Below are 15464 nucleotides of genomic sequence, written 5' to 3'. Positions count from 1 at the left end.
GAATACAGATTTCACTTCCAGATGTTACCAACACCAAGCGGGTGGCCAGATCTACCTCCCAGATCAGTGGGCAGAGGCCCAAAAGCAAGTGCTTTCTCTCTTAAGCATGGGGGCTATTCAGTTGGTACCAGAAGAGGAAAAGGGACAAGGTTTCTACTCAAGACATTTCCTGGTACCCAGAAAGGACAATTCATGGTGTCCTATCCTGGACCTGTCTACTCTAAATACCTTTTTGGCGATTCCAAATTCAAGATGCTGACTCTTCACCAGTTGCTCCCTATGCTAGGCAAAGACGCCTGGTTGGCAACACTAGATTTAAAGGAAGCATACCTGCACATCAAAATCAGGGAATCTTGCAGAAGAAACCTACACTTCAAAGCAGGCTACACACACTATCAGTTCTCTGCACTGCCCTTTGGCTTATCTACTGCACCCAGGGTATTCACAAAGTGCCTATCTCCAGTCATTGCATTTTACAGGCAAAGAAATATTCAAATATACCCATACCTGGGCGATTGTCTAATTCAGGCAGAAAACCAGGACATACTTTTGAATCATCTGGCCTTTGTACACAGGATGCTAACTTACTTGGGGTACACCATAAATGAAAAGAAATCGCACCTGGTACCCTGTCAACAAATTATATTCCTGAGAGAAAGCTTGAATACAACTTCCCAGATGGCTTTCCTCACACCAGAGAAACAAATTCATTTGACAACCTACTTCAAACAAGTGGCCACAAAAACCCTGCTTATCTGCAAGGCAAATATTACAAGCGTTAGGGTTCATGGGCTCCTGCATTTTTCTAATTCCATATGCAAGACTGTATATCAGGAAACTACAATGGTATCTAAAAAGCCAGTGGTTTCAACATTCTCAGGATCTAGAAGCAGTGATTCCTAGCATTCCTTGCCTACGCCTAGAGTTCCTTTGGTGGGCAGAGGCCTTCCACCAAAACAAGGGACTACTGTTCACACTACCCCTTGCCGCCCAAACCCTAACAGATGCATCAGACTATGCATGGGCGGCATACCTGACAGGGAAGTGCATTCAGGACAAATGGAACCCAAGTCAAATGTACCTGCATGTCAATCAAAAAGAAATGTTAGCTGTACAGAATGCTCTGACAGATTTCAAGGACCACATTCTTCCAGGACAATTAATGGTAAAGACGGACACCACTGTTACGTGGTGCATAAACAACCATGGGGGTACACATTCTTACCCCCTCTGCAGACTAGCCATGGCATTGTTGAACACAGCCCTGAGCTATCAAGTGCATCCACAAGCTCAATTCCTGCCAGGAAAACTAAACACACACTGGTAGATGAATTAAGCAGAAACCTCATGGACCCACACGAGTGGAAACTGGAACCAAGGATTTTCAACATGTTGACAAGCAAATGGGGGAGCCCAGATATAGACCTGTTTGCCTCCCCCAGAACTATCAATTGGACAAATTTTGCACAAGGACCCCCCACAAACAAGCCTGGAAAGTGGGTGCTCTGTCCTTCAGCTGGAAAAACCTATCAGTTTATAGGTTCATAGGTTCATACTAGGCTATCTACCCGAGGGCATCTACAAGCCTAGCCCATAGTTTTTCTTCACACCCGCCCCCCCCCGGGGGAACTATATCCATTATTTTGCTGTGCCTCTGTCGAGACAAGTGACACTAGGTAATCCCTGGGGGTATCCTCGATCTCTCATCCATTTGTCAAAGATTTCTCTTGAACAAGCTCTGCAGCGTGCTCTGGCGCCTCATTTTACATATTTTATTCCACAGCATCAGAGTCTTTGGGATGAATCTATCCCCTATGCCTCCAAATAATAGGCAATAGTCGTGTCCTTAAGTCTCCCTCCCATGCCCCTGTGGCTCTGACAGATCTAGATTTTTTTCTGAATTTTATTACATGGCCTTGTATTTTGCAAAGGTGGCCTTGTATGTTGCACAAAGGTCACCTCTGAGCAAGGAGCAATTTCCATGAGCAGCTGGAGTTCTTTCAGTCGGGCAGCATATGCGTTTCCTCCTCTGCCTCTGCTCTCCAAAGTACTACTAAAGATCAAACAAGACAAACCAATGACAATTTTGATTGCACCAGACTGGCCACGTCCACACTGGTACCCCCTCTTGCGCAGTGTGTCACTGTTGGCCCCATGGCACCTGCCTCAGATTCCTACCCTATTGTTTCAGCAGGAGAACCATATTCTGCATCCTCAGCTTCACAATCTGTACCTAGCAGCCTGGCTAATTACCTAACCTCTCCTTTACCATCCCTCCCTAAACCAGTGAATGGATATCATTTTAGAGGCAAAGGAGGCCTAGTACTAGAAAATCTTATGCTGAAAAATGGAAAAGATTCTGTGCCTGGATCCAGTCTCAAGGGATGAGCACAGCAGTGCCCAATTTACCCCAGATTTTACAATACTTAACTGAGATGTTTCACATGGGCCTGTCTTTCTCCTCCACCAAAATCCACGCCTCAGCTGTTTCAGCTCATAATAACACAGAACCTACCCTCTTCTCCCATCCACTGCTCAAGCAGTTCCTCAGGGGGGGGCGAAAAGTTTATGACCACCCAGGAGAGCTCCAACTCCGGCCTAGGACCTTATCTTTGTATTGGAGAAACTCACTCTTCCTCCTTTTGAGCCAGCTGCTACTGCAGACTTAAAATTCCTTTTTTGGAAAACTGCTTTCTTTCTAGCAGTCACTTCAGCAAGAAGGGTATCTGAATTACAGCCCCCTATGGCAGTGGAGCCTTTCATGCGGACAGGGTGTCTGTCAGGACCAATCCCTCCTTCATGCCCAAGGTGGTATCCAGTGTGGCCCTTAATCAGTCCATTCATTTGCCAAACTTCTTTCCTAATCCACAGAACAAAGAGGGAATGGATACTGCACTCCTTAGATGTGCACAGACAACTTAGATTCTACTTGGACAGGACTAAACCTCAAAGGAAATCTGAACAACTGCTGGTGGCATTTGCTCCAGGGGCAGCGGGGAAGGCTATTTCAAAGCAAACCATTTCCAAATTGATAGGCCATTGCATTCATTTCTGCTACAAGCACCATGGAAAACCTGTCCCACTGGGGATCAGACCCCACTCAACCAGGGCTGCATCTACCCCTACAGCCTTTTTCAGAGGCGTCTCTACCATGGACATCCTAGAAGCTTTTACCTGGAGTTCTGTACATACTTTCACCAAGCATTACCATCTGCCAATTTTTTCTAAATCCAGAGCTGGCTTTGCCACTGTAGTCTTGCAGGTCCTTCTAGCTGGTCCTAATGCTATCTAAATTCCTCCTCCCATCCTTAGCTTTGGGAATCTACCCAAATGTGATGACTGCAACAGTGAAACACAAAGAACATAGTACAGTTGTGCACACTTACCATAAATGTAGATGTTCGAGTGTATTCACTGTTGCAGTCCTGGTTACCCTCCCTCCAGCCCTCTTACTTCTTTTGGCTATACCTCTACTCTCCTTTACTATGCTCAAAAAGCTTTTTGGTGTATTTGCTTTATTGTTGGAGGTATATCCTTGTTTATTTATATATTTAATTGCTTCCCATTAGGGGGGCACCTGACATCTGGGGCAAGAAAAACTGATGTAATGGCATCGGCTGCATATTTTATACCCTGACGACCTGACTTCACGGCAGAAGGGACAGCAACCAAAGCAGGACCCAAGACTTTGTTAATCAGGCCGACTGAGGGCTACTGCAAGCAGATAACCCAAATGTGATGATTGCAACAGTGAATACACTCTAACATCTACATTTATGGTAAGTGTACACAACTGTACTTTCTCGATCTCCGTATTCTGAAATGGCTTCGGTAAACCATCCGACTACCGATCTTCCTAAAAAACATAAGGATAAAGACAAGAGACAGACCGCACAGGTCCAAAGCTGCCGACGATGCTTCCGTTAAGCTAGTTGCCAGTCCGCCGGTACTCATGCACTTTCGCAGCCCCTGATGCCTGCTTCAGTGGATTCGCAGACACCTACCAAGACCCATTCGGAGTCCGGTATGTCGCGAGATTCTTCTTCGACTACGGAACCTGCGGATGTTTCTACCTTAGATGTTTCCGGAGCCGCTGAGCAGGCACTGGCTTCTGAGGAAGTTCTTCACACTACCGATGCTCGAGACAAACCGACTTCTTTCGCGTCTTCAGTTCTGTCTCAAACTACCGAATTTCTTAGGCTAAGAGTATGCGCTCTGCCTGAAAAACGACAACTAAAGCACATGTACCTGCTCCCTTGCCATAACTGTCAAATGCTTAAAATGGCAAAAGACCTTTTTATGCTGATTAGGGGAAGTCAGCCTTCCCCTGCTAAGAGAGAGAGACCTGTCCCCAGCAGCTTCAACAGACCAAGAGTCCGACGACTCTGAGGTATCTGATTATGAAGACTTACCCTTATCTGCTTTTGAGGATTCAGATGCAGAGAAATCCATTCCCTCGGCTTCTCCTCCTAAGTGTTTTTCTTTTGGTGAAACCTTGCATACTTTAAGAGAGCATTTCTACTGGGAATGCCAAGACTATCCTCAGTCCAAAAAGAGACCCAGAGAATTTCTAGATTTGCCACAACATAGGCCTTTAGCAATATCCCCAGTCCTGGATGTTGTGGATGTTGTCTTCATGGAATCCAGTTTAACTCCTGATACTTCACCCTCTGCTCCTAGGAAACCGGACAGTTATTACAGAATACCTGACTCTCACAAATTTCTTTTCAGAAATCCTACTGCTGATCCAGAGATAATCTCCCAGGGGCCTAAAGCTATCAAAGAAACCACAGCTAAGAATCCCACCCCTTCGTACAGGGATTCTAGAGCTCTGGACAGATGGGGTAAGAAAGTGTATACCTCTGCAACTGTCGCCATTACGGCCTTAAATTGTCAGTTTCACATGCGGAAATACCAACAACATATTATGGAAATTATTAAGCAAAACGTAGCTATCTCTACAGACTGTGCAGAAAATAAAGAATTGCTGAACTTATGCATTCTGCAAACCAAGTCAGCAGGCATGCATTGCAGTGTGGCTTTGATGCCCTAGAAGCATCTTGCAGGGCAGCAGTCACTGGTTCTGTACTGAGAAGGCATGCTTGGCTTAAGGAGCAGACCTTATCAGACCATGTCAAATCAAAGTTATTAGACACTCCTTTGAACAAAGACGAGTTGTTTGGTACCAAAGCAGAAACGGTTCTTAAAAAGATGGAAGAAAAAGCTAAATCTATGCAGACAGTCAAAAGAATTCCTGCAAGTACAGCTTCCTAGATTCAGTAGGCAGTGCCCCTTGAAGCATTGGTCGTTTCTAGCCCCTTCAAGGCCATCTCAAACTAGATCCAGGGGAAACAGACCTCCTAGACTACAGTCTTAGGGTATGCAGAGATCTAAGCAATAGAATGCTTCCACCTCTAAAGCAGGGAGTGCTAAACCACCCCCTTATGGAAAGAATTCCCAATTACTTTTCTACTCCACTCCTCACCTCTGCCCAACTGCTTGTACCCCTAGGAGGAAAACTTGCCCTTCGTGCAAAGAACTGGATTTCCATCGCCAAAGATCGATGGGTTCTCAACATTGTATCCCAGCGGTACAAATTTTACTTCCACTCACTGCCAACCCCAAAAGGGTTCCCAGACCTTTATCCAAACCAGTGGGCAGAGGCACAAAACCAAGTTCAATCCCTGCTCGCTATATGGGCAATTCATCCTGTTCCTGCGGAACAGATAGGTCAAGGATTTTATTCCAGATTTTTCCAAGTACCCAGAAAAGAGGGCACTTGGCGCGCAATCCTAGATCTTTCAATTATCAACACCTTCCTGGTGGTACCAAAATTCAAAATGCTCACCTTGCAGCAGCTTCTTCCTGTGCTAGCCAAAGATGCCTGGTTAGTCACCTTAGACTTAAAATAAGCCTATTTTCACATGTAAGGGAGTCATGCAGGAAATATCTACACTTCAGGGCAGGATCTATGCATTATCAGTTCTCTGCACTTCACTTTGGCTTATCCACTACTCCCAGAGTATTCACACAATGCCTTACTCCAACCATTGCTTACTGCAGACAGAGAAATATTCAAATTTACCTGTACATGGACGACTGCCTGATTCAGGCAGATAATCAGGAAATGCTGTTGCAGCACCTGACATTTGTAAAAAAAAACCTTCTAACCTCCCTGGGGTACACATCTACGAAAAGAAGTCAAATCTAATCCCCAGCCAAAAGATTGTATTCCTGGGAGCAAGCTTGGACACAGCATCCCAGATGGCATTACTCACTCCAGAGAAACAAGCTTTTCTGTCAGACTATTTTACTTAAATGGCCACCAGAACCCAGCTGTCTGCAAGGAAAATCCTGCAAGCCCTAGGGTTCATGGCCTCATGCATCCTACTAATTGCATATGCCACACTGCATATGAGGAAACTTCAGTGGTACTTAAAAGTCTTTGATGCCAACGTTCTCAAGACTTGGAAACAGTCATTCCTATAATACACTGTCTAAGGGCAGAGTTTCTTTGAATGGCAGCAGCATGCAGCCACAAGGGACTGCCCTTTACTCAACCCCACGCTGCCCAGACCCTAACCACGGACGCATCAGACTATGCCTGGGGTACACACATGGATGGCAAGTGCATTCAGGGCCACTGGAGCCCCAGTCAAATTCAGCTGCACATCAACCAAAAAGAGATGCTAGCTGTGGAGCACGATCTGACAACTTTCAGATCCCTACTTTCACCAGGACACCTGCTAATAAAAACAGACAACACCACAGTTATGTGGTACATGAACAAGCATGGGGGAACCCACTCTTGGACATGCAGGTCCATCTGCAAGCTCAATTCCTGCCAGGCAAACAAAGCTCACTGCCAGACGACTTAAGCAATAATCTCCTAGACCCATATGAGTGGCAACTAGAGGCCAGCACATTCAACATTCTGATTCAGAAATGGGTGACCCCAAAGGTGGATCTCTTTGCCTCCCCCTTGCAATAGCTCAACAGATTCTACACCAGGACACCTCACAGCAGGGCCTGGAAAGTGGATGCCCTATCTTTCCAGTGGGTAAATCTCTCAATCTGTGCCTCCCCTCTGCCCCTTATCTCAAGTTTGCTCAAGATAAGACAGGACAGACCAAGGACAATTCTGATTGCCCTGGACTGGACACGTCATCACTGATACCCACTCGTGCGCAGCCTGTCACCGGTGCCGCCCCGGCACCTACACCAGAACCCAACCCTGCTGTCTCAGCAGGAGGGACAGATCTTGCATCCACAACTTCAAACCCTTAATCTTGCAGCCTGGCTTATTCCTTAAACTCTTCCCCAGTAACCAGCCTAAGCAAGCAGGTGCTGGATGTAATTCTTGAAGCCAGAAGACCCAGTACAAAGAAATCCTATGCTGATAAGTGGAAAAGGTACTGCTCCTGGATTCAATCTAAGGGAGAGTACACAGCTCTGCCCTCCTTGCCTCTAATCCTGGATTACTTAGCAGGTGTCCTCCACAGTGGCCTGTCCTTCTCCTCCATTAAGATCCGTGCCTGTGCCATTTCTGCTCATTACAACACTGAGCCTCCTCTCTTCTCTCACCCCCTTATCAAACAGTTCCTGAGAGGGGCAAACACCTTAAGGCTACCTAAGAGAGCACCCACCCCTGCTTGGGACCTTAACTTTGTACTGGAAATGCTCACGCTAATTCCCTTTGAGCCTGCGGTGTCAACAGAGTTAAAATTCCTCTCTTGGAAAACAGCCTTGCTTCTGGCCATCCCTTCATTGAGAAGAGTGTTTGAGCTATAAGCACTTATGGCTGTGGAACCCTTCATTATTTTCCATGCTGACAGGGTTTCCCTCAGGACTAACTCTTACTTTATGCCTAAGGTGGTGTCCAGTGTGGCTCTCAACCAATCTATCCATTTGCCAACCTTCTTCCGTAATCCTCAAAATAAATGGGAAAGGATCCTGCACTCCTTGGACATGCACAGACAGCTCAGATTCTATCTTGATAGGACTTTAGCCCTTCAGGAAATCTGACCAATTACTAGTCAGCTTTGCACTGGGAGCAGAGGATAATGCCATTTTCAAAGCGAGCAGTTTCCAAATGGATAGCGCACTGCATCCATTTTTGCTACAAGCACCATGGGAAACCAATCCCTCAGGGGGTCAGAACACACTCCACTAGGGCAACTTCCACATCTACAGCTTTCCTCGGGGGAGTCCCTACCAGGGACATCCTGGAAGCTGCTACCTGGAGTTCTGTACACACCTTCACCTAACATTACTACCTGCCTATCTTTTCCAAGTCCAGGGCGGGTTTTGCAACAGCAGTCCTGCAAGGCATACTAGCCAGAGCCAACTCTTCTTGACTGCCTCCACCCTTCTTCAGCTTTGGGACATCTACCCAAGTGTGATGACTGCAACAGTGAAACACAAAGAACATAGTACAGTTGTGTACACTTACTGTAAATGTAGATGTTAGAGTGTATTCACTGTTGCAGTCCTGGTTTCATTCCTTCCAGCCCCCTTGTCTGTCTCCTTTTTATGTTCTTTACTCACCCCTTTCGGGGGTATTGGCATTTACTTTTTATTGGTGGTGTTTTCCCCACCATAACTTAAGCTCCTTATTTGGAGTGCTCCTGTTATTTTGGGGCAAGAAAAACTGATGTAATGGCGTCGGCTGCCAGTTTTTATACCCCTAATGACCTGACATCAGTCCTGGAGTGACAGCAACCGAAGCAGATATATTAAGTCTCTGGTATTCAGGCCTACTGAGGGCTACCTGTAGGCAGATAACCCAAGTGTGATGACTGCAACAGTGAGTACACTCGAACATTGTACATTTAGGCTAAGTGTACCCAACTGTACTTTCCTCTACTTAAACAGAAACTATCAGACAGAAACCCACTCACTTTAATTTTTGCCTCCAGTCTCTCATATATCCTCCTAATCAACCCTATAATTTTATCAGAGAATGGAAATGCTTCCATTTCCCTGGTCATAAACTCCCAGCATACTCTGTCAGATGATTTCTCTGCATCAAGACCCACCAACAACAGTGTTATTTTTTTATATTCAGATTCCCCCTGGATCATCATTGTTCTGTTAATGCTGTCAAATATTTGCCTTCTTTCCACAAAACCACATTGATCCAGGTCTGTCAAGTTTGGCATCACCTTTGCAATTCTTTAGCCATTATAGACATAAACACTTTATAGTCATGGTTTAGGGTTGAAGTGAGTCTGTATAAAACTGGTTCTGAAAGGTCTTTCCCCTCTTTAGGTATTACAGCCACCACTGCTTTCTTCCAGGATGTTGGCGGTTCTCCAGCTCTTAAAATACTTCTAAACAAAACCTTCCAAACCTTTTACAGTTTTTTTTTTCTCCTAGCTTCCAAACTTCCACAGGAGTGCCATCTATTCCTGGGGACTTATCTGTTGATTGGTTATATATCACCATTTTTATCTCATCTCCTCCTATCCTGTTAGTAATTGAGCCCCATGTACCTCTAATCTTGGCATATTTATTTCTTCAGTAAACATTTCCATTTGTACCTTTTCTTGATCTCTATATTTTATTGCTTTATACAGACTTTCATAAAATTTCCGAAATATTTCTAGTACCTCTGTAGGATCTTTTGTTATCTTTCTTGTTATAGGCTTCCTAAGCTTGGCGACAACCCTTTCTGTTTTGTTGGCTTGAGTCATTGCACTAAAAGTTTTTGTGATTTAGCATTACCAAAAAAAGAGTTGCTCAACAGCAATCTTTCTAAACTCAAGCATATTATCAAGGTAATCCTTCATTTTCTGTTTAACATTCTGCAATTGCTCCTCCTTTTGGCCTGTGAGATTCCCCCTATTTTTCAATACTTTAACATTTGTCAGTCCCTCTAACTAATTCTCGTTGGTTCTTAACCATTTCTTTCTATTATGTCTACCCTATTTTTAAACTTCACTTTAATTTTATCCTACATCCCTAGCTATATTTTTAGAAGAAATCTCTGTTTTCTCTAACTCCGTATTAATTTCTACTACCCATTCTTTAAATTCCTCTCTTCAACAGATAGGGTGGGAAAGAGCCAGTCTCATTTTTATATCATTACCTTGCGTTTTTATTTTAATTATTATTGGCATGTGATCTGAAATAATTATTGGATGCTTATCAAATCTTTCAATTAAATGCACGTGTTCCTGTGAAATACAAATTCTCTTTAGCCTAGCCCAGTTTTTGTATCATGGGAAATACGTAAATTCACTCTGAACTCCTAGTACAGCATTTACATCTTCCATGGCAGATATTTTCATAAATTTCTTCAAAAATCTACCTTCCTTTGTTATATTTCCCTTCTTGGCCCCCTAGATGCATCTTTACTGCTGCAAATTTCCAGTCCTCACCTATATGTAATGTTCCCTGCTGAAAACTTGATTATTTCTCCCAGAAATTTTCTTAAGCTCCATTGTAGCAGTTTTAGGTGGAATGTAAATAGATGGCAATGTAATCCTCTTCTTTTGCCAGTAGCCCCTTAGTACTACATATCTACCATTATTATCTTTTTTGTCCTCTTGTATCACTATTGGAGATCCTCTTGCAGTTAATATAAGTACTCCTGTTTTCCTTTATCCCAGGAATTCTGCTGAATAACAGTCCCGAAAACCTTTCTTTATCAAATTTACATGTTCACTTCTTTCTAAGCATGTCTCCTGTAGCATAGCTGTTTGCACTCTACATTTTTAAATACAGTTCACTACTGTTTGTAAATATGTATCTGTGAAACCATTAACATTTAAAGAAGGTATTGAGGGGTCATTACGTTGAAAAGTTATTCTCAGCTTTTGTTTGTAACAGCTTTAAGTATTTAGTACCAGCTTTTGTGTTAAATGCACACACTAATTTGGCAGGTTGACCTTTATACAGTTGTTTCTTGTCATATCAATTTGAGCCTATGTCACAAATTACAAAATCTTTTGCTTTATTGAAATCCTTCAAACAAAAAAAAAAGAAAAATACCCCAATAGACCCTAAAAACCTATTAACTTAATATCGACACACAAAACTATGTGCATCTTCAAATGTTGTTTTACCTTCCTAATAGGAGCAATTGGCCCAACCTGGCATCCACACTCATAGACTTGGTTAAGCTAAAAGGAAGGTTATCCAGGCTAAGACGCATGGTACAGCCTATGCTTCTACTAAATATTGTCTGGTATTGTCCTAGCTTTATTGTTGTCCCAGAATGAGAAAACACTTGGATGCTTTCAGAAAACATTGTCCTAGCTCTTGAAACAAAGCCAATAAAAGAAAGAACTGCTCTGTTGATGTCCTCCTATTCCCATGTTGCAGTATTCATCACATATGGGATTTCTCCTCTTCATATTTGCCAGTATGTAAAGGTTTTCAGTCAGTGTATGGGTGCGTGGGATGTCTGATGTGGCTAGCAGAACGTGGGCCATAAAAGTGATGTCTGCATGCATCAGCCCTCGGAACTTCTCAGCCACTAGTTGAACATCAGGTGTTCGTGCCATCCCGGCCATCAAGTTACTAGAAATCAAATAGTGTCCCATTGGGGAACCTTTCAGTCATTTTTTGCCGCTTATCAGATTGTCTCCATGGAGACATGAGAACTAGATACAGATTTACTTCTACAAGTATTTATGTGCTAGAGGAGAGCTTTATTATGCTCAGTGTTTTTTTATTTGCTTTCTCTTAACACTTGTTAGTAGATAAAGCCAAAAGCCATAATCCACCCATTCCCCTGTGGAAGAAAGAGAAAAAAGCATGTCATTTCTCTTGTGTCATACACTTTTGAGCAGACATTTCTTTTTTTTTCTTTTACATTGCAATGCCTGCATTTCTTAAAACTGCACAAGGAGAAAAAGAAAGGAAGGAAAAAAAGGCACCTCTTTACTTTAGTATCCCTATTATACTTGAAAATAACTTGATTTTATAGCATGCAGATGTCTTGCAGTATACAGATATTACTGTTAAGAACAAAAATTTGTTTTACTTAGTAGAGGAGAAAAGGAAAGAGTTAACTAAGTGTTCCTCCAAACATTAATGATGTAAAATAAGGCATATGCTTTAGAGTCCCCTACAAGTTTAACAGTCAAACTCCAATATTTCCAGGCTTTCTTGTTCCGTCGTGTGTCACAAATGTATTTAATGCTTTACAATTCCACATTTATTTGTCAAGTTCCGAGTTTCTGTTTTTATTCCTGTTTATCTCCATCTCCTAAATCCAGTCTCTTATTCATTTCCAGTGTACTTTCTGTTCTTCCACTCAGCTCTTGTGCTTTATTCTGCCTCTCAAACATTTTCCACTGAAACACTGGAAAAGGTTTCACTGGCACTGTGTCCCTCTGTGGTCTTTATTACCAGAACAAGAAGCAGCAAAATCTCCTGTTTCACAAATCACTTTTGTTGGACAAACTTCTGTATTTCCTCTTTAGCATGTTCTGCATCAAAAATTGTTTTGCTCCTCCAGGAAAGAATATTCTGAAGATAGCTGAATGTAGCAGTTTGAATCCCATACCTGCTTTCTTGACATTACCTGATTAGTAGAATAAATGTATTCCTCTTCGGCCTGATGTACAGTGAGTAATCATTTTCTGCAACAAACACTCTTGTCTCCCACTTTTAGTACTTTGTCCATCTGCCACAGTTTTGTCAAATTCTACTCCTGCTGGTAAGGATTGCATCTTTACTATTGAAGGAATATGTTGCTTTCTCGTAGCCAGGTTTGGAGCATACAAATTGTATGCCCTTTCATTTAACTCCTGCTGTGTAATACCAGTCCATTTCCATATTTGTGCTTTCATAAAGTTAATATAGTCTCTTCCTTCCAGCTTCTCTGGTACAGCACAAAATCTTGAGTTTTTCCTGCCTGCTCTGTCCTCTAAATCTATTATTTTTGAAACATCTCTTATTGAGCACTTTCATGTTCAGCCAGCTTTTTCCTTCATTTTGACCTCTGATCACCTCATCTGAATATCCATTTAACGCTTCTTCCATTTTACCTAGCCTTTTGTTATTTGTGTTGATGTACTCCATTAGTGTTTCATTTATTTTAATCAGCACAGATAACTTTTTAACTATTCTCAGAAGTTAAGCTTGAAGGCTAAACCGAACCACCTAATTGCCCTTGTGCTGAACAGATTGAGGCAAAGTAGGTACTGGCTCCTAGCTCCTATTCCACTGTTTGGGAGAAGAGCACTGAGTAAAACCCTGCCTTGCTGCTTGCAGACATTAGACTGTGAAACCCCTGGCCAGGCCGGCTGCATTATGCAGAGAAATGGAGCTCTGACCCTGACTCCCAGGCCCCATGTTTGACCTGCAGTCTTAGATGCTTCAGGAGCCAGTTAAGAGGGCTGGGGAATGAGCATATTATTTTGAATTGCCTTCCCTGTGAGGAGGTGCATGTTCTGGTTGTTTATACCATTGTGGTCTGGCAAAAGTATAAGGTGTTGACCGCAGAGGTGTCTTCATCCTAACAAATGGTGCTTTATATTACTTAGGGGTTGATGGGTCCAGAGAAGCAGTTCCTCACTGTGGGTCTCAGAGTTGCAAGGTTTTGCTTTGAAGGGGTGTTGGTGGGGACTGCATTTAAAATACCTCGGTTGCCTGGATAATGGCGAAAGAGTTGTTGCCTCTGTGGTAGTAACTGCAAGAAGGAGGAAAGATCAGAGTTGTAGGAAGAAGGCTTCGTTTTGTGCCAAGGTTATAAAGGTATGGATCTTTCCGCCTTTGTTTACTGTGTGGCTGTAAGCATGTCACTTAACCAAGCAGTGCTTAGGGACCGTTGGAATTTTGGGCTAGGCTGCTTAATGGTTTCATGGACTGCATGCCTAATAATTACCTAAGACCTAAAGGTACATTTAGTCATTGGAAAAGTTTTAAGGCTGGCAGAGAGGGGAAGAAAATGATAGTTTAAAAAAAGTAAAAAAAAAAAACAAAAACAAAAAAAAACTGTGAGGATTACAATGACAATGAAAAGTTTCTGGCTTGTGGATATTTTTAGGAAAGTCACATCTGCAGCCCAGTGTCTCCGTTGGAGCAGTGAGAAGGCACAAGAAATAGATGCTGTTAACATATGCACCTAAAACATGCTCTGGTATCATGCATTCAGTGCTTGCATCTTTTGCACTGTTTAACTATACAAGCTGGTCTTGCTTACATTTGGAGGTGAGGGAGTCCTTCAGCAAAAGCTCTTGTGCATAGCCTGAGGACACTGAAACTAATATCTTTGTGAGGGATAAGGATAATGACCCCCACCCCACGCTATGGATGTTCTTCGTGTTTCACTGTTGCAGTCATTACATTTGGGTAATCTGCTGGCAGGTTGCCCTCAGTCGGCCTGAATTCCAAAGTCTTGGGTCCTGTGTCGGTTGCTGTCTTCTCTTCCATGATGTCAGGTCGTCAGGGGTATAAAACATGCAGCCGATGCCATTTTCTTTAGTCTTTCTTGCTGCGCGGTGCCCAAAGCAAAAGCATTTCACAAGTGCCGGTCGGCCGACTACTGAAATATTCAAGTTTGAGTTTCAGATCCGAAGTCTTCACTAAAGCTAAGTACCCCATTGGGGAAACTTTTTTCTTGCTTTTTACCGATGTCAGAAAAAGTTAATAATTGTATTACTTGTGGGAAGCAAATACCTCATAAGGATTTCCATTTATACTGTATTCCTTGCCTAGGTCCTGATCACAATGTGCCTGGCTGTCAGTTTTGTGCTAGATTTAACCAACGCACTATTAAGCGTCTGTATATTTTTGCATCTAAGTATTTTGGAAGCAGATTTAACTACCCAGAAATGTCGTCGGATAGCAATCCGACTACCAGAGTACATAAAAAACGCAAAGAAAAGTGCAGAGAAAGGCAGTCTAGATCTAAAATTGACGAGGAAGCTTCTCCTAAGCCAGTCGCCGGTTCACTGGTACTCAGGCACTTTTGCAGCCCCTGATACACGCTACCTTAGAGTCACAGGCCTCTACCGACACCCATGTGGAGTCCGGCATGCCGGAAGATACTCTGGGTATTGGACTAAAAGATGTATCTCCCTCGGATGGGTCCGGAGCTGCTGTGAAGGCACCTGCTTCTGAGGGTATATTCAGACCTCAACATTTATGTATCAAACCGATGACAACTGCAAAACCAAAGACAAAGGCAACTTCTAAAACTAAAAAACTGACGCATGAGCCACATGCACAGGCCTCTATGCCTAAAAAACAGATGATCAAAATGGCTGAAGACCTTATTACCTTGATCAGGGGTACCCATCCCCCTCCATATAAGAGGCCTAGGCAAGACACTGACTACGAATCTTCAGATCAGGTTTCTATTTCTTCTGATTCCTCTTCTGATCAGGAATTATCTATACCTCCCTATGAGGATTCTGATGCTGAGGAGTCTATTCCATCTGCATCTCCTCCAGAGGATTATTAATTTGGAGAAACCTTGCATGCTTTGAGGGAGCATTTTCACTGGG

General features: G+C 43.1%; 1 protein-coding gene across 7 annotated transcripts in view; it reads left to right on the top strand.

Moving 5' to 3' along the window:
• Positions 1-15464, top strand: part of PUM2 (pumilio RNA binding family member 2) — a 4949642-nt gene that overhangs the window by 947840 nt on the left and 3986338 nt on the right. The gene's annotated exons all lie outside the window — the stretch shown is intronic.

The sequence above is a fragment of the Protopterus annectens genome, chromosome 1.part0 (assembly GCF_019279795.1).
Source record: "Protopterus annectens isolate FY-2018-M chromosome 1.part0, PAN1.0, whole genome shotgun sequence".
Lineage (NCBI taxonomy): Eukaryota > Metazoa > Chordata > Ceratodontiformes > Protopteridae > Protopterus > Protopterus annectens.
Note: the sequence above shows the minus strand (reverse complement) of the source record. Positions and strands in the feature narration are given on the sequence as shown.